The 26,356-nt window shown below is 35.8% G+C and overlaps 1 pseudogene across 1 annotated transcript; it reads right to left on the bottom strand.

Moving 5' to 3' along the window:
* Positions 1–1,987: 1,987 nt before the first annotated feature.
* Positions 1,988–26,146, bottom strand: LOC148867141 (putative LRR receptor-like serine/threonine-protein kinase At1g53440; annotated as a pseudogene). The gene is made up of 24 exons (XR_016108963.1): positions 25,992–26,146; positions 20,046–20,214; positions 19,812–19,883; positions 19,361–19,429; positions 19,190–19,261; positions 19,040–19,111; positions 17,141–17,212; positions 16,987–17,058; positions 16,786–16,857; positions 16,594–16,665; positions 16,429–16,503; positions 14,744–14,815; positions 14,531–14,596; positions 14,264–14,329; positions 14,140–14,178; positions 14,004–14,053; positions 13,511–13,878; positions 13,038–13,233; positions 12,822–12,956; positions 6,614–6,732; positions 6,233–6,443; positions 5,876–6,113; positions 4,753–4,903; positions 1,988–2,768 (listed from the first exon to the last, which is right to left on the bottom strand). The product of XR_016108963.1 is annotated as a putative LRR receptor-like serine/threonine-protein kinase At1g53440 (transcript).
* Positions 26,147–26,356: the final 210 nt, after the last annotated feature.

Genomic DNA, 26,356 nt, shown 5'->3' with positions numbered 1-26,356 from the left:
ATCATCTCGGAATGTGGACTTTTGGGAGCCAAACCAATATCTGTGCTCATTGAACATGATCATCATCTTGCGCTAGCAAAGGGTGCTCTAATGGAAAATCCCAATCAGTATCGGTGACAAGTGGGGCGGTTGATATACTTAACCATCACATGACCTGAACTGTGTTATTGTGTTCATATCCTAGCTCAGTTCATGTAGAGAGTCCATGGCAACATTGGGAGGCAGCTCTGCGAGTAGTGCGATATATGAAAGGATATCCTAGACAATGTATATTGTTATGTTCTGATAGCAATTTGCGTTTGTATGCTTATTGCGGCTCTGATTGGGCAAGCTGCCCATTGACACGGCGTTCGTTGACTGGCTATTTTGTTCTACTGGGGCAGTCACCGGTTTCTTGAAAAACAAAAAAACAACATAATGTGTCACGCTCATCGGTAGAAGCAGAACATTGTTCAATGGCTGCAACAAGTTATGAGTTGAAGTGGATGAAGAAACTCCTTTTGTCCTTGGGAGTGGTGCATGATGAACTTGTACAATTATATTGCGATAATCAGGCGACTCTGCATATAGCCGCAAATCTAGTGTTTCACGAGAGAACAAAGCATATTGAAGTCGACTGTCATTTTGTTCGCGACTCTGCATATAGCTCTCGGAAAAGAAAAATTCGCCTATTTCCTTGGCAAATTGGGCATTCGAAATCTTCATGCACCAATTTGAGGGAGAGTATTGGAAAATCCTTATATTATCGTCATACATGTATCTTTAGCTTGTTGTAGTTCCCTGGGGTCTTTGGCTAGAATCTCCTAAATTGTATATATATGATATCTTGCATAATGAAGACAGAGAATTCTCCACAAAGATTTTTTCAATATGTAGTGTACATATTTGCATTTGCCTTACAATCAAACACAATCTAAACATCGAATATTAACAGAAGCTAATGAGTAAAGGTGTAAAGCTTTAGAAGTGGACAAATTCACAATTTTAATGTTTCACACCAGAAATAAAATACATGGGACCCGTACAGCTAGTAAAAGTATAAATCTTTACAAATGGACACAATTTTTTTTTTTTTGATAGAAACCAAGAGGGGTTACACAAGACGGGGGGTAGCGTGTCCCCATAAATCAGACTTACAAATACAAGCTAGATTCCAAAGAAGATCACTAAGATTGAGACTTATTGTACCTTGTAGGGACGGAAATGCTTGATTGGCGAACCAGTCTGCCGTTTGATTAGCTTCCCGATAGACATGATTGTAAATCAAGTCTTCGTTTGCTCGATTCTTCAAATCCAAACACTCTTCAATGATGTTCCGAAGGTTCTAGGGGGGGTCGATGAGTCATTTCAAACAAGAAATCATGATCAAGGAGTCACCTTCAATGATGATGGAATGGTTTGGGAAATTCATTGCCAAGTTGTGGGCCTCCCATGTGGCCCAAGCTTCCACCAAATTGATTGTCATAGAACGTAAGTGGTAAGGCTTATAATTTACCACCTCACGCATCAAGTTCCTAACTATGGCTGCGACTAAGCACAACCCATTGTTTAGCTAGGACGCATCGAAGTTAATTTTGATAGTACCAATTTTTGGAGTTTGCCACACAACATATTTGCACGACTTATGGGAATCCACCCTATTAGTCTTCAAATTGGTTTCATAGTATTCCGAAAAGACCGATAGAGATCTTTCAATCACCACTTGAATAGGGGTTGACACATTATTAAAGGATTTTTGTTTCTATTTTTCCATATGTACCATAATAAGAATGCACACTTTTCTCTTTCATTGTTTCCTCCATTTGAAATTTTCTTTCCAATTTTAAGCCACCAATCTTCCAATGAAAGATTAAATCCTGAAGGATCCTCTAAAATGGGATTTGTTGCATCCCAAATTTGTTTAACAACTGTATAATTTTTAAAAATATGTTCAACATCCTCGTTATCTCCACAAAAACTACATTTTCCATCCACACTTAAACCTCTATTTTGCAAAAGCAATTTTGTTGGGAGTCTTTTATTAAGCAGGAAATAGAGAAAAGTTTTCAATTTTGGTGGACAATTAACCTTCCAAACGGTCGAATTCCACTTTGGGTTCAACTCTAAATGAATAAACAAGTTACATTTTTGCAAGTGGACAAGTGGACAAATTCACAATGATAATGTTCCACCCCGGTAAAAATGCAGATTCCATATATTTTATTACTGGAACATTATCATTGGTTCCACAGCCCAATGAATAGCCATCACATTCAGCTAATTCTTGTTCTCATTTTTTTTTTTTTCTTGGTATTGGGTGCTATTCACCATTAATAACTTCCCCATTCCCCTTGACCCCTTGTTCCCCAAACTGCTGATTGTGGGATTTGAGTCCACAAGCCAACTAACACATATATCGTTGTTAATAGTCTTTACAATCTTCTGTCATGGAGAGACGTAGAGGAATCCAACGTCAATGTGCTCTTTTGGACCTGACTTTCTTGAGATGTGCTTGAGGCGTTTGATTGGCTATCGCGTGAGAGCTTCTCAAAAGCCTTAAACCTCATCCGTTCATTTGCTGAGCTTGGTTTCATTCGTGACGCTTGTACTGGCATTTTGCCTTCGAGAATACTCACCACACTAGACATAGTTGGCCTGAGAGAAGGAGATGGATTGGTGCATAAGAGAGCCAAGTTCAGCATCCTCAATGCTTCTTCTTCAGAATAGTTTGATTCGAGGACAGGATCAACAAGCTTCATGAGATTTCCCTGCCCTTGTAAAAGATAAGCCTGCAATTCCATGAGAGCAAAGATTAACAGTCAAACCACGTTTATATTTGTCTTATCAAAACTTTTCAATCATCACACTATCAATACTGATGACACTACAGTTATTTGCCCAACTAGTTCAAGAAAGATGACTTGTGCGTGAGGTGAAATTCCCTCTTAGGAATATTTAAGAACAGTAAATTATTGGCAATTATTTCCTGTAAAGCCAAGAAACATGTACAAGCTAGATTGCGAGACTAGGAAGACATAAAGCTTCTTTTGGAATGTTAGACCATTTAAAAAGAAAAAGTTTAAATAGCCAGCTAATTACAAAAGGTTTGTCCTTTTTTTATTTTTTTTATTCCATATCATTTTTTAAACAACCAATGAGAGACTCTCCTTTTCACATAAAAATATACTTAAAATCTCTCTAATAAGAGAAAAAATAAATAATACAAGAAGACAAATAATAAAACTTAATAATTAATTAAATATATTATTATAATTATAAATAATAGATTAACATTATAAAGTAAAAAAGTTATTTCAATTTAAAATGATTAACATAATAGAAAATTAAATGGGATATTACTTTCTAATTTTAACAATAATATTTGTTAAATTTAATTACATTAATATTATACTTAATTTGTGATAGAAAGATATAACATTATTAAAAATTTTAAACAATAATAAACTTAACATAAAATAAAATCATAATTTAAATTATTCATTAATAACAATTTATTAAAAAATTAAAACTTAATAAAAGTAAAAAAGTTATTAATTTAAACTAAATTTAAATTTAATTTTAAATTAAAGAAAACTAAACAGAACAAATCTGGTTCAGTACATGTTTGCCTTCACCCTACCAAGGCCTTTCGTTTTGCCACATCATTGGGCTCTTAGCCTTTAGCCACATCGCCCTACATCCCATTTCACTACCATAACAAAGGTGGAAGCTTCCCAAACATTAAATGAATAGGTTAATTAAAAAAAATAGAAAATCAATTTATTTTAATATTTTTAGTAACTAATTATTTATAAATACATATACTTTTTAAAATTAATTTATTCAGTTGAATTTATTTATTTATTGATATTACTGTTGAAATTATTACTCAAATAATTATCATTAATAATAATTAACAAAATAATTATTAGTCAATGCTTATAGAAATAATTTGGACTTAATAAAAATAAGTTTCTTTTTTTTCCTATTTTTGGATTCATGAAACTACACAATGGCATGTAAGTTAAAACATGTCTTTTGCATGTACCAAATAATTTTATTATAATTAGTAGTTTATAAATTCATTAATAAAAATTCAAAACTAAGTAAAAAACTTTAGCACATATTACATTAATAAAATCCACTTAATAAAATTATAAAAATTCTAACTAATTATAAATTGAGTAAATTTAAAGCAACTTAAAATATTTCAAATAAATTTGACTAAAAATTACATTAATAAAATATAAAATTAATTAATTAGTAAATATAAATTCAAATCTTAAAATTTAATAAGTTTCAAAATATTAATAAAATTTTTAACTTTATTAATAATTAATAATAATTAACAAAGCTCATCTGACCAAAAAAAGTAATAGTTGGATTGGGCTTGAACTAGTACAACCTAATTGGAAATGTCACAAGGCTCCTTTTGTTTCAATTTCTATGAACAAAAACACAACTTAGATTGCTCTTTTGCTTCAATTTTAATTCCCTCTATCATCGTATTGGATAGTGGCTTTTCCTGTGCATCACATGGGGCCCTACTAGCACTTCTCTTAAAAATGATGGTAGTTAGCAATTTTTTGAACCAACCAACTTAGGATCAAGTCCCGCCTTCACCAAGTTAGGAGTGGGTGGGGGGGGTATGGATTTTGTGGAATTGCTACCCCCTATTCTATAGCCGCATGAAACCAATAAAAGAAGCAGGTTTTGAGTGGAAACGATAGAGTGCTTTATGATACAAATGAACAGAAACAATGCCTGGCTTACCCAATCAAGAAGTTGAATAAAATCCTCCTGTGGCAGAAAACTTGTGTTACTTTTTCCACTGACAATCTCTAACAAGACTACTCCAAAGCTGTAAACATCTGCCTTGCCAGTCAAATAACCCCTCATTGCATATTCAGGAGCCATATATCCTCTACAGAGGGAAAAAAGAACCGGAAAATATGTTGAGTATATAATTTTGATGATAAAAAAACAAATGCATATGCCATATAAAAATGGAACTATGCTAGATATGATGTAATGAAAGCATTTAACAAATGGACTATTGATGGGATTAGCATTATTTTTTTACTATATTCTCTCACAGTTGCCTATTGTCAAATTATAGGTGCTTAAATCATTTCTTAGTACTTCCACCCAAGTCCTTTCAATCTGCCCCTTTCTCTTCTAGCCCCTTCAACTTGTAATAGATAACTTCTAATGGAAAAGCTTTCGCTGTTTGTAGATAACAGCCTGAACTGTTTTGTGAGACTGCTGTGAATGATGTCTCATAATGACTGGGTAAAATAGTATTTACACTATTTTTTTTTTCAGTTGAAAAGACAAATAAATACCTGAGTTAGATAAGGTGTCATGTGTAGAGGCTCCCAAAACAGCCCAGGCTGTTTTTTCCAAACAGCCAAGGTGGCCTCTTCTTCTAACAATTGTCTATCTTCATTAGATTCACAATTTTAAAATATGTAACTTCTTTTTATTTGACCAAAAAAAGAGATCAACTTCTATTATTATAAAGGGCATATTTTGCCTTCACAATTGGTATGTGTCCTCTTTATTTCTCAACCGCTCTTGCATTGCCTGTTTGAAACCTGCTTGTAGGAAGGTTACATCAGGTTTATATCTGGGCAGAAGCCCTTTTCCACATAATTCCTAAGGATCCTGATTTTATGCATCAAGCTCATGCTATGGCATGTATGCTTAAAATGAAGACCTCAGCTAATGTCAAATGGCAGACATCATTTTGTATACTTCAAGCAGTATGGAAAGACCTGGATGATGATCAATGTAATTATTTATTACTCTATATAGAGAGGATTTTAGTATTCTTTTTAATTCCAAATCCAATCACATGCTGAGAAGAAATAAATAGGGAATAAAGTCTACTCACACAGTTCCAGCTACTCGGGTGCTGATATGAGTGTTTTCCTCTTCATCAAGTTTAGCTAAGCCAAAGTCAGATATTTTGGCATTAAGATCCCTATCAAGAAGCACATTTGTTGCTTTTATGTCTCTGTGGACAATCTTCAGCCTTGACTCTTCATGCATATAAGCTAGACCCCTTGCTATCCCCAAGCAAATTTTACACCTCGTTGGCCAGTCTAAGTTCAGTTGATGTTTCTCTTTTCCTACATATAAATCAATTATTATCAACATTTAACTTTTTTTCTGGACTCACTGGAAACTACTATGATAGTGGCAGAGAGGAATCACTTCTAATGGATAAAATAAGGTCAAAGAGATTTACCAAATAGAGCACGTGCAAGGCTATTATTTTCCATGTATTCATATATCAGTAATAGCTGGTTTCCTTCAACACAACATCCAAGTAGCTTCACGAGGTTTGGGTGTTGTAAAGCAGATATCATGCCTATCTCATTTATGAATTCATGGTTCCCTTGCTTTGACTTAGAGGAGAGCTGCTTGACAGCAATTACAGTACCATCTGACAGTACCCCCTAGGATGACAAAGATAAATTCTGAATGATGATTGTGCAGAAAGATAAGCACATGAAACATGTGGAAGAAAAATGACTAGACATCAAGGCTGCAAGACAAATCAACCCTATGAACAAGAAAAACTAATTGATGAAGGATTTTGAGATAAAAGCTCCCAATTCAGAATTACCTTGTAAACTGGCCCAAAGCCACCTTCACCTATCTTATTTGCATTGTCAAATTTCCCAGTTGCAGCTTTGATTCGTTTTAAACTGAAATAACCTTTCTGTAGCTTAAGGTATCTAAGTTCTGCAAAATCAGTGATAATTCTTTTACAAGTTAAAATATAACTTCATGAACAATTACTGATATACCTTCAGAAAAAGAATGTATTTTATTTCCTTTTCAATCTTCTATGGCCCATATTGTGTGTGTGTGTGTGTGTGAATGCATACATACAGTAGAAATCACTGTTTGTAAATCATGATGAATTCCTTATGAAGAGAAAGAAGAAGAAGATGAAGAGTTTCAGTAGTAGAGAAGAAAAGAGAAGAAAGAAAGAGTGGGATGTTAACCAGAATTGAATTAGTTCTAGCATCCAACCCCCCATTATATTTTATACTTAACTTAAAAGAATGAAAGATTACAAGAATGCCCTTAGTAGGGTGGCTACTAAAGTAGCTGAACAGTCCCAACTTAAAAACATAAGCTAATGGGCCTAAATCCCAACAACTTAAAATAAGAACTAAACAACTGGGCCCAATAACTAGAAATCAGCCCAACTCAACACTCCCCTTCAAGTTGGGAGTAAATGTCACACATTCCTAACTTGCGTAGATCATGCTACAGCTTGTTCCTTGCAACACCTTTTGTGAGAACATCAGCAACCTGCATATCAGAAGCAATGTATGGGAGACAAACTTTCCTACTGGATTATGGGCAATGTTGATTGTTGCTTGGTTATCACAATACAACATCATAGGTTCTTCTGCCTATACTCCAATTACTCCCAATAGGGAACAGATCTAGAAAAGTTTTGAAACTCCATGTGCCATGATCCTATATTCAGCTTCAGCACTTGATCTTGCCACCACTGTCTGTTTCTTACTATTCCACGAAACAAGGTTACCCCCAACAAGGGTGCATACTCCTAAAGTAGATCTCCTGTCATCAAGGCATCCTGCCCAATCTGCATCTGTATAAGCCTCTAGTTTCAACTGTTCATGATTAGCAAAAAATATGCCTTTGCCCGGGTGTCCTATCAATAGCCTCCCAATGTCAGACTCGTGGAGAATGCATGTATTGACTTACCACACTTACTGCATAAGAAATGTCTGGTTTTGTCATACACAAGTATAGCAACTGCCCCACAGGTCTCTGATATCTCCCAAAGTCCTTTACTGGCTCACCTTCTGATGCATTGATTCTATGATTCTGATCAATAGGAGTATTGATTGCCTTTGTTCCAAGCTTCCCTTTTTCTTAAAGAAGATCCAAGACATACTTCCTCCGAGAGATAAAAATTCCATGTTTTGATCTTGCAACTTCAATGCCTAAGAAGTATCTAAGTTCTCCAAGATCCTTAATTTCAAATTCTTTGTGCAGATTCTTCTTTAGACAATCAATTTCACTTAGGTCATTCCTTGTGACAATAATATCATCCACATAAACAATTAGGACTGACACCAAGGATCCCTTTCGCTTCACAAACAAGGTATGATCAGATTAAGTTTGAGTGTAGCCAAAAACAACCAAGGTCTTCGTGAACTTGCCAAACCTTGCTCTGGGAGATTGTTTTAAGCCATAAAGTGACTTCTTAAGTCTGCATACCTTTCCCTTACTGTAGAAGCCAGCGGGAAGGTCCATATACACTTCCTCTTGTAGATCCCCATTTAGGAAAGCATTCTTCACATCAAGTTGAAACAAGGGCCAAGAGTATATGGCAACAAGAGTAAGAAGTTTCCGAACAGAGGTCATCTTTGCAATTGGTGCAAAGTTCTCTAGGTAATCAATGCCATAGGTCTGTGTGTACCCTTTTGCAACAAGTTTGACCTTGTACCTTTCTATACTTCCATCTGCCTTATATTTTATTGTGTGAACCCATCTACATCCAACATTCTACTTGCTCTCTAGTAGGTCCACAATCTTCCATGTCTAATTCTTAATTAAAGCTTCCATCTCTTCCTACATAGCTGTCTTCCACTCAGGCTTGGAAAGAGCCTCACTAACACCCTTGGGTATAGACAGAGAATCAGGAGAGGAAAAAAAATCACGATAGGAAGGAGAAAGTCCATTGTAGGATAAGTACTGTGAAATACAATGAGCAATACACTTTCTCTTCCCTTTTCTGAGGGAAAAAGGAAGGCCCAAGTTATCGGTAACAGGATTAGTAGAATCAATGGGAACTGAAACAGTAGAGGTATCAAGAGGAATACCTGAATCCGTGTCAGCTGAATCTGGAGTTTCCGAAGAACCGAAAGGAAGTGATGTGAGTTCTAGTGCAGTGGAATCAACCTCCCTATAAAGTCTCTATCGTGAGTAATGCTGAGAAGCAGGACGCAAGGGAGGTGGTAAGGTAGGTGACACAGGAGGGTCAGGCATAGGAGTGGACACAAGGACTAAAACTGGAAGAGGAATAGAGCGTTCACTCACTTCCCCAAAACACTCCCCCTGAGAAGGATTCTTCAAGAAAAAGTATGTGGACTCAAAGAAAGTGACATCCATAGTAACATACAAACTCTTAGAGATTGGATCATAGCAGTAGTACCCTTTTTTATTTTCTGCATATCCAAGGAAGACACACTTCTTTGCCTTTGGGTCAAGCTTCGAGCGGTGAGGACCAAGGATGTGTGCAAAGCAGACACACCCAAACACCTTCAGAGGAATATGAAACATCTCCTCCTCAGGAAAAAGGAGACTGAATGGGGTGCTAAATTTAAGTATACGAGAGGACACCCTGTTGATCAAATATACTGCTGTGAGAATTGCATCACCCCAAAACAGAACTAGAACTATAGGTGTTATCATCATGCTTCTTGCAATCTCAACAATGTGTCTATTCTTCCTTTTTGCAACACCATTCTGCTGTGAACAGTAGGAACAACTGCTTTGATGGACAACAACATACTCTAACAGATATGAAGCAAGGTGCTTTTCAAAATATTCCCTGGCATTATCTGATTTGAACACCTTTATTCGTGTTCCAAACTGTGTTAGCACCATCTGATGAAATTGCCTTACGAAGGATGGTACCTCATCTCGGGACCTCATCAAGTAAACCCAAGAAAATCGAGAGAAATCATCCACAAATAAGAGAAAATATCAATGACAACCCATAATGATAAGGTCCCCACACATCAAAATGAATAGAATTAAAAGAAGAAGAACATCTTTTGTTACTAGCTTTAAAGGAATGTCTATAATGCTTTCCAAGTTGACAACCTTCACACTCTAGACTTGACAAACTAATAGACTCAAATAGCTTTGGAAACAAAAGACTCAAAGAAGAAAAAGGCAAATGACCCAAATGATTATGCTAAAGCATAATTTGACTTACAGACCCTGACTTTGATGAAGAGGAAGGACATCCAAGAGGTAGATTTCATTCACTTCATGACCACTCCCAATCGTCCTCTTTGAATGTAGATCCTGCAAGATACAATGACCAGGAGAAAAATTACTGAATAGTTTAGGTTCTTAATCAAACTATTAATATATAACAAATTAGTGCTCAACCTGGGAACATGAAGGACAGAGGGAAGAGAAATGGAATCACTAATCTTGACAAACCCCTTCCCAGCAATGGGAACATGAGATCCATTAGCTATGGAGACCCTGTCTTTGCCAGAACAGATCTGATAAGAGGAAAAAATAGTGGAACTATGGGTCATGTGCTCTGAGGCTCCAGAATCTATTATCCAAGGAGGTCCCTCCTTACCTGAAGTAGAAACATAATTTGTAATGGCATGTGAACTACCTGTGTGAGCAAAGGATGTAGAGTGTACTCCACTAGAACCATCTGTACCTTGTTGTCCACCTATTGCTGAACTAGAACTAGTTGTATCCCTCTGGTTCAGAAACTGCCCATACCTCTCAAGTTCGTCCCTTACTGTAGCTGCTGCAACAGACTCCAAAGCAGCTGTAGTAGGAGGGGCAAGAATGTCTCCAGTGACTGCCATGTGAGCATTTCTCTTCTTATTTTTTAGTCTATTCGACACAAGATGTGGATGAAGCTTCTAACAAGTATCTTTTGTGTGTTTAGGCTTCTTATAGTAGTCACAGATCAAATCTTTTTTGTTTTCCTTCTTGATTTCATTGCCACCCCGGTCTCCACCTTGTTTAGGTCTTATAGTGTTAACCATGGCTTATTGATCAAACCCAAAATTTTTCATCATCACATTTCTCCTACTCTCTTTGCTTGACACAAAGGCATATGCCTGGGCAAGAGTAACACTGTCCCTGAAAAGAATATGTTGTCTTGCAATATCATACTCGGGATTAAGGCCAGCAAGAAATTCAAACACCCTACACCTCTCTAGGTGCTTCTGGTAGGCAGTTGCATCCTTAGTGGTTTCCCAAGAAAATGTCTCTAAATGGTCAATCTCCTACCACAGGGTTTTAAGGACTAAAAAGCAAACTGCAATAGGTCTATTTCCCTACCTTGTAGCATTTATCAGATTTCTCAATTGATAAGTCCTAGCAATATTCTCTCTCTATGAATAGGTTTCCGCAACCCCACCCCATATTTCCTTAGTTATATTTGCACACAAAAAGTTTTTACTTATATGGGGTAGCATGGAATTACATAGCCAAGTCATCACCATATAGTTCTTCTATACCCACCGGGAGTTGTTAGTTTTGGGTTTCACTTCTTCACCAGTGATATACCCTAACTTCCCATGAGCACCAATGGTCATCTTTGCAGATTATGACCATTCTAAGCAATTCGAACCATCTAACTTAACTGTAGTAATGGACCCGACCCAGAAAAAGTCTCCAGCACCTCCTCCCACTGGTCCTATTTCACTCCTGGGCTTGTTTTCAACTCCGTGACCCTCCATACTTCTCAAAAGGTGCAAAGAAAACTATTGTAATATGCAAGAAGATTAAATGAAACACTTTTGGAACTAATGACACCCTTTTGGTGCCCTATATGGTCCTCCCACAAAAGATTCCTTTTCTGCAAGACGACAGAAGAGGCAGCCGCTCTCTCCAAACCTCCTGATCAGGTAGGACTTGAACCACCCCCTACAGAAAACTCCAAGGAACCCCAAAAAATTAGGGTGCCACTTCCTAGGTCAAAATTGAAGACTCCAACCAAAACAGGGCTCTCCTCCTTCCTCCAGTTTTTCTTGATTTTGATGAGAAACCCTAGACCAGCTATAGGGCAAAACAGATTCACCAAAAAATCCAAAAATTGGGCTTACCTGAGATCTTTGATCAGCCTCTTAAATCACTATATAGTTGACCGATTTAGGGTTGCATAAAAAAACAGCTCAAGGAACCTTCAACCTTGCTCTGATACCAAGTAGAAGTCATTGTTTGTAAATCAAGATGAATTCCTTGTGAAGAGAAAGAAGAAGAAGATGAAAAGTTTCAGCAGTAGAGAAGAAAAGAGAAGAAAGAAAGAGTGGGATGTTAACCAGAGTTGAATTAGTTATGGCAGCCAGCCTCTCATTATATTTTATACTTAACTTAAAAGAATGAAAGATTACAAGAATGCCTTTAGTAGGGCGGCTACTAAAGTAGCTGAACAGTCACAACTTAAAAACATAAGCTAATGGGCCTAAATCCCAACAACTTTCTAACTTAAAACTTAAAATAAGAACTAAACAACTGGGCCCAATAACTAGAAATTGTCCCAACTCAACACATACATACACACACACACACACATATATAAAGACAGATAGAGAGAGAGAGAGAGAGAGAGACACTTTAGGGCTTAAAGCTCACTCTTTGGTACCCAACCACATTGCCTCCACCTTTAGCCTTTTAAAACCTTGATAATGAGCCTTATATTGCACAAATCGACATCTTTCTCTCTCTCTCTCTCTCTCTCTCTCTCTCTCTCTCTCTCTCTTTCAGAATGAATGAATGAATTAACCAATCAACAAATGATCTCCATTGCAATTTCAATAAGGAATTTGTTTTTCATTTCTAAGTTCAAAGATATATTATATAAAAAGACTTATTTCTCCATGTGAGAAGTTTGAAGAAGAGCACATCAGTAATCTCGATAGGCTCATTTTTTGTTTATTTTTGCAGTAAAAGCCCTATAACATGAATTTGCCAAAAAAAGAACTAGAAGTAATGGCCAAGGAGAACTGTAGTATTGCATAGAATGTATTTTGATAATGAAAAGATGAAAAGCATTATGTTTAATTTATTTCTCTCACCTTTGTCCTCAGGGCCCTTTCCTCCCAGGTAACCTTTCATCCAAAGGAATACCAACATCAATACAATAACCATGCACCCCGCAGCTATGATGCCAAAAATAGCTCCAACAGATAGCCCAGTATCAGGGTCAAAATCTACAGCATGAAAGTGATTCTTATTATGAAGCCGTTGAGAGTGGGAAGGGGCCAGGTCAGCAAATATCTAGATGAACTTACTAGGTGTCACTCCAATAGCTGATATAAGGGGTCCATATACACCTCTTTCTGGGACAAAAGTAGTCCCCTTTCCTGACCAATACAAGTGAATCTCCAATGTGCTTCCATTAACAAAGACATCAAATTCCCTAATGATGCTTTTACCAGTGCCATTAGCCTCTTTGGCAATGTTAAAGTCCTTCAATCGTATTTCACCCTAGATGAAGCAAAAAGTCCCAAAAAAATTAATCTATAGAAGAAATTTATATATATATATATATATGTGTGTGTGTGTGTGTGTGTGTGTGTGTGTGTGTGTGTGTGTGTATGTTTGTATGTATAAAATATTAACACAAGAAATTAAATAAAAGTTTTATTTTTTTCCATAAATAAAGAGATGGAACTAAATTCTCTGAAATGATTAATTATCAGTGGACCATCACCACTGAAAAATGAAACAAGTAGTTAGCTGTGGCAGCCTTCCAATTACTCACTTGAATTGATATGTCAAATCTGCGCTCACCAACGCTGTTAAATGTCTGGTCTTCTGTATACATAATTTCAGCAAAATGGAGCTTCACTTTATAATTTCCTTTACGTAAGCAGAGCCCATAGTACCTGAGTGATAGAGGGGAAAGGCGAGCTGTGCTGTATATTGATGAACTACTCATGTTCAGCAGAGGATTTGCTTGGGCAATGAATTTAGCTTTGTCGTTGTAGAGGTAGTCTCCTGTAGTGCTACATGCCCATCTTTCACCATATTGGCGGAAGTCTGATGGACCCATTTGTTCTGAGTCAACTTCATATTTTTCCCCATTAAATTCCAATAATTAGCCACCACAATTAATGAACAGTGAATGATCTGTGTATGCAAGATGAAAAATATATAATCCCGCTGACAAAATAATAATTACTTGGTAGCATTGCTAATTTCAACACCCAAGTTTTGAAAACTTAATGATCTAATAGAAAGAAAAAGCTACTAACATTTGGGCGTGCTAGTGCAGGGCAGGTCCTTCTTCAAGCACCAATTGATTCTATAATAAAAGATTTTAGATTCATTTAGTTCCTGAACATGTCTCTTGAGTGAATTAAATACACTTCAAATAAACGAATAACTTACAAGTTGTTCCAAGTAGATGAATAACTGGAAATTGCTTTCCTGTCGAACAACATGAAAAGAGGGGTTACACATAAAAGGAATGGTGTAACAATAGAATGTATATTAAATCCAGATAGCTACTTACACTTGATGTTGGTTCTCACAGCTGGGCTGTGTAGCGTATAGAGTAAAATTATTGTAAGAAATGTCTCTGCAAGACAGATCTATCAGGTATTATGGCAATGAATTTTTGGGGGAAGAGAAGATTGCACAGGGAATCAGCAGGAAATAGCCAGAGGGACACTAGTTAGAAAATATAAGCCATATATGGGAAATAGGAAACAAGTACAGATATAGAAATATTGCATGGAAAACATAGTAAGATTTGAATCTTTTCATAATATGTACATACATAATTTTATTCCAGACCATGATCCAAGGTGGCACTAATCCAGTTAGTGAGTTGTTAGTGAGATACCTACATCCATATACAAGATTGTGTCTACCTTGTGTCAAAACAGTCTATCATGAAGGAAATCCAATAACCAACAGATAAATTAAACAAACAAAAGAAGAAAGAAAATTAAGAAAATCAATTTTTCTTTTATACAGAGAATTTACATACAGGTATTGTAGGTTTGACAAACCCTGAAATTGTGTAGGAATTTCACCAGTCAATCTATTGAAGGACAAGTCTCTGAAACAAACAAGTTAGAACAAAAACAATACAAAAATGAAATGTCTCATTAATTCAATAAACAGTGAGTTCATAGTGCATTTCATACACAGAGGTTATAAAACATTGCAATGAAGTACCATAAGTACACTCAGTATCTAGTGAAATAAGTTGCAAGGAAATTCCATAATAAAAGGGAAAAAAGGGCAGATGTAGGCTGTAGTACCAGCTGTTATTTAAAATCTGCTGGTAATGGAATATTGGAATCCCATAAAAAATGCCTTTGTTGGGCCTGCATCATAGGAATACCAAAGCCTTGGGGTGCAACCACTTTATGCTTTGCAAATCCCAAGGTGAAAAAAAAATACTAACTGGGTGCAGAAAGATAATGGTTATTACTTCCATAGTTAATCTGTTAGGCAACACCTCCTAGATCTTGTCTTCAGAAAATTATTGACTTCAACAAATATACTTCAACGAATTTCCTTTTCTATGAAATAGATTCTTCCATGTGATGATTTCTCTTAAAGAAGTTAAGTTCAATTTGCACATGGATATCAGGCATGGGGCAATACCAAAAACATTTAACAGTTCATTAAATAATCTGGATAGATGGATTACTAGATATAGACAAATAAAACCAAAAAACCATGACTTGGATATTGGGATTGCAAACCTAACCTTGATTGTGCTGAAAGCCATCACAATAGGCTCAATTCTTGCCCAAGTGTCAAGTGAACCATTCAATAGCTTCAAGGTTTTCCCTAAACCCTGAAAGTTATTAAACGTAGGATTCATTTGGAAAGGCCCCACTTGAACCTAGCCAGACCAAATCCAAGCTCTTGCAGGATTGGACTTGGATTTTCAAGTTTCAGACTGGGCCTAGGCATGGAATTTCAAGCCTTCATTCAGCTTGGGTTGGATTGGGTTTGGGGCATAGGATGGCCCAAGACTGGCCTAACACAACCCAAGCCCACCTGACCTTATATATATACCCTATGTATCAACAAAAATATGTAAATGCATTTATACAATATGTATTTACATTATGTATATACAATACCCATTCCCCTGCCCCCTCACATACAAAGTATGTACTTCATGCATAAGTATGTAACTAAAAACATTTCCATGGATTTTTTGTTTATTATCCATTCTAAATTGGATTATGGAGTAATAAAAATATAAAGTAGGAAATCATGAATAAGAAAACCCTCAAATTTGACCAACCTGCTTAGGCTCGACCAAACTGAAGCCTGGGCCTAGTTGTCGTAGGCTTTAGCTTGGGGTACGCTCAGGATTTACCTTGGATTCAACTAGACTCAGATTGATTGAATGACTCTTAAAATTAGGCCTGGGTTTGGCCTTAAACTTCACTCAGCCAACCCAACACTCCAAAGTTCAAAAAGTCTCGACAGACTTCGATCTTGCCTATACCAAACTACCAATCTCGAAAGTTATTTTCCTATTACAAATTCATTCAAATCAAGAACATCAAAATAATTGACCTTGATTGAATTCATCACTTTGTGAATCCTGAGCAGTCAGCAGACTTAGCATCCAGAAAAAGCAACATATAAATGAAGTTAAAAGACAAAGCATCTGGAGAAAGGTATTCAACCATATAAACTTACATCTTTTTAATGTTTGTCATTTCTTCTCCAATGTAGTTGGGGATTTGGCCTATAATCATGCAATTTCTGAGTATCCTAGAGAACACAACCAAAGCCAAACACCTTGTGGGTTAAAGGAACCACAAAACATTGCCATGAAGTTACACCATGCATATTTAATCTCACAATTCATGCATGAATTTCATGCCACGGAGGTTGGGAAAACTCATATTTGATCCATTCAAGTCAGTCACCCTCCTGAAATTTGAAATGCATCATATCAGAAAATGTGTACCATCATTCTATCTTCATTGCTTTGAAGCTAAAAATCCACAAAACTTAATATAGAAGATACAAAAGAGTGGAATGATGTCTCACAGTTCAGCTAAGTTTTTCAACAGGGAGATAGTAGAAGGAAAAGGGCTCTCCAAGGATGTACCTTGCATGTCACTGCAACAGTTTGAAATAGTTACGTTGTTGATATAGTGTCTTTAGATAACAGTAATTGTTATCAATCTTGAATAAGCTCACAAAATGCAGAGACGCTCAATGTAGTTAAATATCAAGTATGGTACTCACAGGCTTTTAAGTTTGGTCCAGTTCCCGATGAAGTTAGGTATTTTTCCAGATATACTGTTTCCATCTATCCTACTGCATGTAGTGAGTAGAAACAAAATTTAGGGAAACGTAACCTGAAAAGCAACAGCAGCCCAAATTGGTAATATCAACTTACAAATCTGTCAAGTTCCTTAGATTTCCAAATGTCTCTGGTATTGGGCCTGTTATTTTGTTTGCTGAAACAACACTGGAAGAGTGAGAAAGCAATCTACATTAGCTCAGCAAAAAGAGAAAAAAAGAACATAGTAATAGTTTTATAATTGTTAATGGCGATGATGCACTAAATTGGAGTTTGAAGGATTCAATAAGACAACATGGTGAAAGAATGGCAGCATGTAGCTTGTTCTTTTACAGCTAAGGGGATTGTACCTTATGCTTCCTCCGGCCCCAAGGAGCTAATAAACTCAATTTTGAAGGATTCTCTTTGGGCAGTCCAAGTCCTTCAGGAGTTGGTGGGTGTTCAGAAGACATGATGGTTATATCTTTAGGTCTATAGAGAGGCTATTTATGTCAGAAACTCTGGTCATGCCATCATACTGTACCTTTTGAGAGATTCCAGACTGTACCCTGACATACCACTCTGTAGAGGAGAACTTTCAGATCATGGTAGGCTAGATAAGAGACAGAGGGAAAGGACAAAGGATTGCAGACATCTCAGTCAGGAGGATAGATCCTTGGCATTAAGAAGGAGAACCTCATCCTGCTGGATCAGGGAATCTGCCAATAATCTAGTTGATTCCTCGGCCAGGAGAGTAGGCAGAACTAACTGAGATGCTTTGGGGCTTAATCCTCCCAGAGTGGTTTCTTTCAGGTGTATTGGAGGATGAAAAGGGTCAGTCTGAGGGACTTCATTCTTCCTCGTTTTTTTTTTTTTTTTTTTTTTTTTCTGTCTAGACAGTAAAAGAAAAGAAAAGAGGGAAAGACACACTCAGAGATTTGAATTTACACTTTAATATATTCCATGCATATTGGATAGTTTACGAGGACGGGCCTTGGCACAACAGGGGTGACCAGGGTTCAAATCTTGGAAACAGTAAGGCTGTGTACATCTGCCCGTCCCCAGATCCAACATTGGCGGGAGCCTCATGCACTGGGCTGCCTTTTATATTGAGTATCTTATATTAAAAAGTGAAATCAGAATTAGTTAATCAATCCACTACTAAGACTTGCCAATGATGTAGGAAGCCTAGAAATAAAGTCCATGGCATGGGGCCACATACTCTCTGACTTTCTTCTTCAGAGCAGGCCACTAGAAATGGAAAGATAATCAGTGATAGGTCCGCAAAATGCCAGAGTGCCCACCTAAGGGGCTATCATGAAACAGTTTCAGCAGCTATGGAATGAATTTGGATGTTAATGGTATCACCATCCAGCCCTTTTAGAACAATATATTCTTAGTTATAGAATACCCCGAGTGAGATAGAGGATCTTGGAGAAGATTGGCTCTGATAGGAGACAAGTCTGAAACTTCCTGGGCTTCTTGTCGAAGCTGGTCCATAAGGGGAAAACTAGGTCTAGAAACTCCCAAGTGGGCCATATGCGTGAAAGATTGTCTGTTGCCTTGTTACTTAGGCCTGTTTTGTATTCAATGACATAATAAAATCCCATTAACATGGCTAGCCAGGCTTAGTTGATCGGTTCTTATAATGATCCTCTGACCCAACAAATAGGCCTCTATCTGTCAACTGCAGAAACAATGGCCAGTAGTTTTTGTTTCATAGGCAGAATTGGCCTGAGCTTGGAGTTAGAGCTTTACTAAAGAAGGCCAAGGGCCTAGATAGTACAGAATGGAAGACAGGATCTATCTTTCCAATCAATTAGGTGATAAGGCAGCTGCTGCTGATGATAATATAACAACATAAAATTTTCATTAGCATTAATATCAGAAATGGACAAATTGGTCCATATACCCAAACTTGAAATTAAACGGTAAAGAAGACAATGGGCATATTTTTGGAAACTGAAGTATACTACAATAAAATAAAAACTAAGGGAACAAGGTTAGAAGCCTTACAATCTCCTCAACCGACCTAAATTACCAAGCTCTGGAGGAAGGGTTCCTCCAAGCTGATTATCTTCCAACACCCTGAAAACCATATTAGGATCAGAAACATAGATGCCGTTTGTTGATATAATCTTTTGAGAATATTAAATCATTACTTACAGCTCCTCCAGTGTTTTAATGCTACCAATTGCTGCTGGAATTGATCCACTAATGCGGTTTGCCAGAAGGGATCTGCAATGCACAATGATTTCAGCCATGTAAGCCTATCAAATAATTCTGCTAGACCTATAAAACTCGAAATGCAACTACAGTAAAGGGATGAGAAATTACATGGTGATAAGGGGGCACCGAGCCCAACTCGCAGGAATGGACCCATTGACATAGTTTCGGCTAAAATCTCTGTTGAAGAAGAAGACTTTCTTAATTGTAAATGGTTGCACAAAACGATACTCACGAAATGCAAACCTCGAAATCTAAGACTGTTGCTTGGGGAAATTTTGGCCAATCTTTTCAAGCCATTGATAATCAGATGTAGGACATATACCCAATCTTCTTAAGCCATTAATCATAAGATGAGATACATAAATACCGTTTTCTGAATGCACAAGACAAGACTCACAAAATACAAACCTCGGGCTAGGTGATGATCAAGCAGCAGTCAAATATGGAAGATTGGGCCCCACAATCTACCAACGGTTTTTTTTTTTTTTTTTGATGATCAAGCAGTATTCCATGTTCTCAAAAAGGGGAAAATATCTGAAATGCCCAAATAATCACTTACATCTCTGTCAAATATGGAAGATCCCCGAATTCGTCAGGAAGAACTCCAGTCAGGTTCAGACCCTTCAGCCGACTGCAATTCAGTAACAGTGAAAATAGATAATAAATATGAGAATAATGACCCCAGGCTGATCATGGCCATCGAAGCATTTGATTCAGTTAGAATCCCACTTCAGCACAACTCGCTTTGGTTCGATCTAGAGAGGTAGAAGGAGAAGGAAGTGGGTGTACATACACATTTGTGACATGGCAGACGGTGGAGTTGTTGATAGAACAGTTGCAGATGACAATGCTGAGAACACGAGGACCAAAGGTTATGTTGAAACCCCCATTACTGCAAGAAGTCGTGCTAATGCTCCAATATTTGTTATTTAATTTAGCTGATATTTGCTCCAGAGCCTTCACTGTAAAGAGTGATCACCAGTGATCGTTAAGAATTTAGCATGCATTAAATTTCCCAGCGAGCACAAATTAATTAACCAATGCAGTAATGAGTGGTAATATAAAAGCAGTTAATGACATTTTGGGTGAATGCAAGTCCTCTTTATTTTCTCATCAGATATGCACGAATATGTAAAGTTCATGAAATTATGAAAAGGTTTCAACAATTTGCCCTTAATTATTTGATAACTTTTGAAAAATAAAAAAAACAATAACAAAATTCCAAGGGGTTGAGAAATAATAAATAGGGGTGCAAATGTTCTCTTAGAAAGGACCTAAACGATTTTCGTTTTATTTTTCTTGTTTTTTTGGACTTAAATGAAATTTAGATTTGGGAATGCACACAGACCTCACGATATGAAAACAAATAGGGGTGCAAATGTGGGATTCCAATTTGAACCCACCCGAACCTGACCTGAGTTTTTATATGGATTGGGCCTAAGGTTTTGGGTTGTAGGTTGGGCCTGAGCCTGCAAATTCGGGTTTGATCTAAACTTGGGTTGGACTTGGGTTGAAGACTCAAGTAGCTCAAGCTTGACCTGAACTGGGCCCAATCCAAACCAAGCCCATTAAAAAAATGCATGCATATTTTATTATATTTATATAAAAATATATTTTTAATTATGTACTAGCGGGGACCCGTGCGATGCATGGGATTTATTAAGCAAATGCTAAATAATAGAAAGGTCAGTTACTAAAATACCCCTTATAGTTTCATGGGTTTACTAAAATCTACCCAATAGTTAAAATTTTACTAAAATACCACTTATAATTTGCAATGGATTTAATCAATCTTCCATTAGATGACAGTGGAAAATGACAGTGTTGATCATAATATTCATTTAAATAAATTTAATCAAAAGAAAATAAAAATAAAAATACCATTTCTGCCCTTTATAAAACACGGGCAACCACTCTATTGGCTATATTTAGTTAAATTTGTTTTATGTACAAAAAAAGTGTTAATGGTATTTTTGGAATAAAAAATCATGGGCCTAATGGCAAAATAAGCACTCCTTAATGCAATGTTGATTAAGTAAATAAATTGTAAAATATATGAGATGTTTTAATAAAATGAAAACTATAAGGTATGTTTAAGTAAATATATAAAACTATAAGATGTGTAGTAAATGACCCTAGTAGAATCACATAAGAGTATACAATTGTTTTATATTTTTAACTTTTTAAACAACTATTAATTATTCATATTTTATATACTACTTTTAATAATTTTTTATAATACAAAAATAACAATAATTAATTTTAGTTAGGTTTATTCATTAAACTGATGAAACCAACAAACCTGATCAACTCGACCCGTGTTGGTTGGCTTTCAAGTATTTTAGGTCGGCTTTGGTTAAAAAATTTTCCAATTCGACCAAGTTGTATCAATTTCACTTTGGCCATTTGTAAACCAACCAAAATCGAATTTCCTAACCATGGATATATATTAACATTTTATATTTTAAATATAAATTTTAATATGAAAAAGTAAAAAAATTCTCATATTTCTTAGTCTAAAATGTTATATATCATAAATCTAATTTTTAAATTTATTTTTTAATAATTACACTATAATTTTAAAAATTCAATTTAATTTTTAAGTTTAAATCTTTTGAACTGATTGACCAAACCAAAAAATCAACCCAAACTGATACAACTTTAGTGGATTGGTTTTCACAAAAAAGGCAGTCGGTTTCAACTAACCAACTCCCCAACCTGACCAGGTCAATTTGGTTGGCCAAATAGCCTATGACCAAATCAAACCAACTCATGAACATTCATCATTTTAACTTAAATTAATAATCTCAACTCTAATAAATAACAATAGTTTAATCTCCAATAATTATTCAAAATTTATAAAAAAATACATAAATATTGAAAATATATTAATAATGAAAAAATACAAAAATTATAATAATTACAAAAAAACAATAAGTACAATAAATTAAATTTAAAAAATTCAATAATAGTAGTTTAATCTCCAATAATTATTGAAAAATTTTCGTTAAATGACAAAAAAAAATAAATTTATACATAATCATTGAAAATACATCTATCACAAAAAACAATAAATAATTACTGAAATGCAAAAAATATTAATTTTAGTATATATAATTATATAATAAATACAGATTAAGAGTTTAAAATTATTATTAATAAATATTATTTTTTGAAAGATATTTTCTCGAATTATTACTTGATATAAGTGAAATTCGTTATTTACAAGATTATGTAAAAATGTTAAATTATTATTACTTTCAATATTATGTTTTAATTATTTTTTACTTTTCAGATTTTTTTAAAATTTATTACATAATTTCTTTATTCTAACTATTTAAAATCTATCTAGTTATGTTAAATATTTTTTATTTAAAATATTTAGTTATTTAAATACTTAAATAATATGTAAAATATTTAAATTTTAAAATATTAATTATTTATTGAATTTAATTATTCATAAAATCATAATTTATACTATTATTACATAATTTCAATATTAATTTTGTAATATATTAAATTATTATTAATTTCATTATTATGTTATAAATATTTTTCTAATTTGAAGATTTTTTTAAACTTATTACATAATTCCGTTATTTTAACTATTGAAAACCTAGTTAAGATAAATATTTAAATAATCTATAAAATATTTATTTTTTTTTATTTGAATTTTATTTATTTAAAGCTATTACATATTATTAAATATTTGAAAAACATTTAAATTGATAATCTGAAAAACATAATTTAAATTGTTAGTACATAATTTCGTAATATATTTTTTAAAACTTTAAATTTATTATTTGTGTTTTTAATAAATATTTTAAAATTATTATATAATTTTGTTAGAATATTTAAATAATTCTTAAATTTTTTAATCCAGACTCTCTTAGATAAATATAAATAAAAAGTAGGGGAGAGGATAAATAGGAATTAGAGATAATTTAGGAGAAAAACTCTACTAAATTAGAGATAACTGTGAAGATAAATAGAAATTAGAGATAATTTAGAAGATAAATAAGAATTACAGATAATTTTGGAGAAAGTCGGGAGAATTCGGCTTCAGTCCAGACACCGTCAGTCAGGGCACCGTTCGCGCATGCATCCTCCGATTCGTGTAAACGGTGGTGGATTCTCTCCCATTTCAGACCACCTCTAGCCTCCCATCCTCTCTTTCTTTCTCTCTTTCTCTTTTGTCTTCCTCTCCCTTTCCCTCTTCTTCCGTTCTCTCTTTTGTCACTGTTGATATCTGGAACACTCCCTTGTTCAAGATGAAGCACAGTAGTGGCAAGCAGTGAACCCAGACAGAAATACGATCGGGACCAGCAGTAGCAGCGGGAGTTAACAGCGACAACCCCCTCCCATTTTCTGATCTGATTCACCTTAGTCGAATACTGGCAACCGGAAGCCATCATCACCGGTTATTAAACACAACCATTGCTAGCAGCTATCATCACTGGTTATTAAAACTAACCCTCATTGGATACCAGAAACCGGTAGTCGGTAATGGTTGTTTTCAACTTTTTGTTTTTCTTCCCCTCAATCGGCAACCAATAATGGTCGTATTCAAGTTTTTGTTTTTCTTCCTGGTCTAGGAAATGAAAATGTTCAAGGCTGGTTGTTTGAATTTCTTACTTCTAGATTCAGATGGCTTTGGGTGTGGTTATCTAAGGTTCAGGGAATGAATCACAGATGGCTTTGGGTGTGGTTGAAAGCATACAACGACGATGCTGATAGGAGACTCTATCATACAGCGACGAATTTCAGAGGGCTAATGGCCACCTGCAACTGCTACGTTGCTTTCTTGAGGATGCTGATAGGAGAAATAACGGCAACCTCATGCCTCGCAGAGGGTATGCCATGTTAGTGGAGAAGATCATATTCCTGGTTGAGAAGACATCGAGAATACTTGAAGGAGTTAATGAACGTGAGCAACACTTGTTGCGTGGTTACTCATTTTGGTGCTGCTGCCACCCTTTCTCCTTGTTAAGCCACTACTGGGTGGATGAAGAGAGACAAGAGGGAGAAGAGAATGAATCCCTGCGACACTCAAGGAGAGGAGAGGAGAGGAGAGGAGGGGAGGGGAGGGGATTCGAAAAATGAATTGGGTAACGGCGTGAATCATCCCGCATGCTTCAACTGCTTAATATCAATTTAGGTGTTTAATATCAATAAAAGTAATATATTTAGGGTTTCTAGTAAATAAGGACAACTTTTGGTGTATCCATAAAAGTAATATATTTAAAAAGTTTTCAAAAATAAATTAACTTTTCAAAAATAATATCAATAAAGGGCAAAAAGATTGTTCATCTTCTTCTTCTTGCCATTTGTTCACTAGAGCCGCCATCCATCGCTGCCTCCATCCACCTCGTGGTGGTCATTCCTCTGCCCACCACCGTTGCCACCTCTGCCTCCACCCATCTCCAGCAACATTGTCGGAGGTGGCCAGAGGCAGAGGTGGCGGAGGTGGGCAAAGGCGGCGATGGGTGACAAAGGACGGTGGTGGCAGGCGGTGGCGGACGACAGCTTTGGTGAAAAAATGGCAAGAAGAAGATGAACACTATTTTTACCCTTTACTGATATTATTTTTGAAAAGTAAACATATTTTTGAAAATTTTTAAATATATTACTTTTATTGATATTAAACCCCAAAAGTTACCCTTATATACTATTACCCCTAAATTTTAGCATAAGAGATTATTTATGTAATTGGGAAAGTACATCTCATTGATTATTTCAAAAATAACAAAATAAAAAAAATAAAAAATTCGAGAAAAGAAAAAAAAATTATTGACCACTTTATTTTAATATATATATATATAAATATATATATATATATATACATATGTATTTATGTATGTATATGTATAACTTTATATAGATGACTATGTAATATTATGCATAGAAATTCTTTCAAACATGACCAATCCATCTAAACCCAACTAACCCAGCTTGAGCTTGAGCCCAACCCAAGTTGTATTGGGTTAAGTTCAGGTTGGGCCTAAGTTAATAAAGTTGGGTATAACCTGAGATTGGGCCAGTGCCAAGCTCCAGATTTGCACCTTTAAAGTTGAACCTGAGTTGACCTTAAACACCACCCACCCAAGCCGCCCAACTTGCACTCCTAAAAAATAAGTAATACTGATACCGGAAAGCGTGATTAGTTAAATGGGCCCACACCTTACAACCCGTGGGCGACGATCACCATTTAGTACAAATTAAAAAGGTAGACAATCAGAGTCATCATCTGTGACTGTGTCCTCGTGGCTCACATTGAGCCAATCAAAACACATGACGACGACTGCATCTAGACGCCCAAACGTGAGTGAACTGTGAAGTGTCCTTCTCTCTATATCTCTGGTGGAAAGTCAACGGCTCTATCTCTACGCTGGATCTTTACAATCAAAAGTGTAACGACATGAGAACCAGAACTTCAAGATTATTGAAACTTGGAACGGAACAATCAATGTGGAATTCCTTCTCTCTCTATCCCTTCGATTCAACCAAGCATGAATCTCTGACCAGACAGTGAAGAATTTGCAATCCAACCGATTTGATACGGTTAGATAAAGGGAAAAAAATCTATGATGTGGGTTTTGATGAATATCATGCACAGTTATTGGTTAACACTGGTTGATTGGTACAAAGTTTTCGTGATATCATGCCTTTACCGTATCATGATCGAGACAAATTGCTCAAAAAGAAACTACGACAAGTTTTTCATTAGAGAGAGACGTACCTTCTTCTTCTGGCAAGACTTGCGCTTGAGATCTATACTCTCCGAAGCAATTCAACGAAAGAAAGAAGACGACAAGAGAAGATAACAGCTTCTTATTCGAGCTCTTCAGTAGTACAGATACCATCTCTCTTTCTCTCCCTTGTAAGGTGAAATGAAACTAAACCAGACGGGATGGATACCCACGTTGTGTAGCCCATGAAAATAAAAGAAAACCAGAAATGGCTGACGCCCAGTTGAAATAAACAAAATGACAAAACAGATGAGGATGACGACCCATTGCAGCGTGCCAGCGTGAGAGCCTTTCTTCATGGTTTTTAAAAACGAATCGGTGAATGAACCGGTCAGGGGTCCAGTTACCAGTTTGA

The sequence above is a fragment of the Nelumbo lutea genome, chromosome 3 (genome assembly GCF_056320005.1).
Source record: "Nelumbo lutea isolate HS-2025 chromosome 3, American lotus-T2T, whole genome shotgun sequence".
NCBI lineage: Eukaryota > Viridiplantae > Streptophyta > Magnoliopsida > Proteales > Nelumbonaceae > Nelumbo > Nelumbo lutea.
This window is presented reverse-complemented; position numbering and strand designations above follow the sequence as displayed.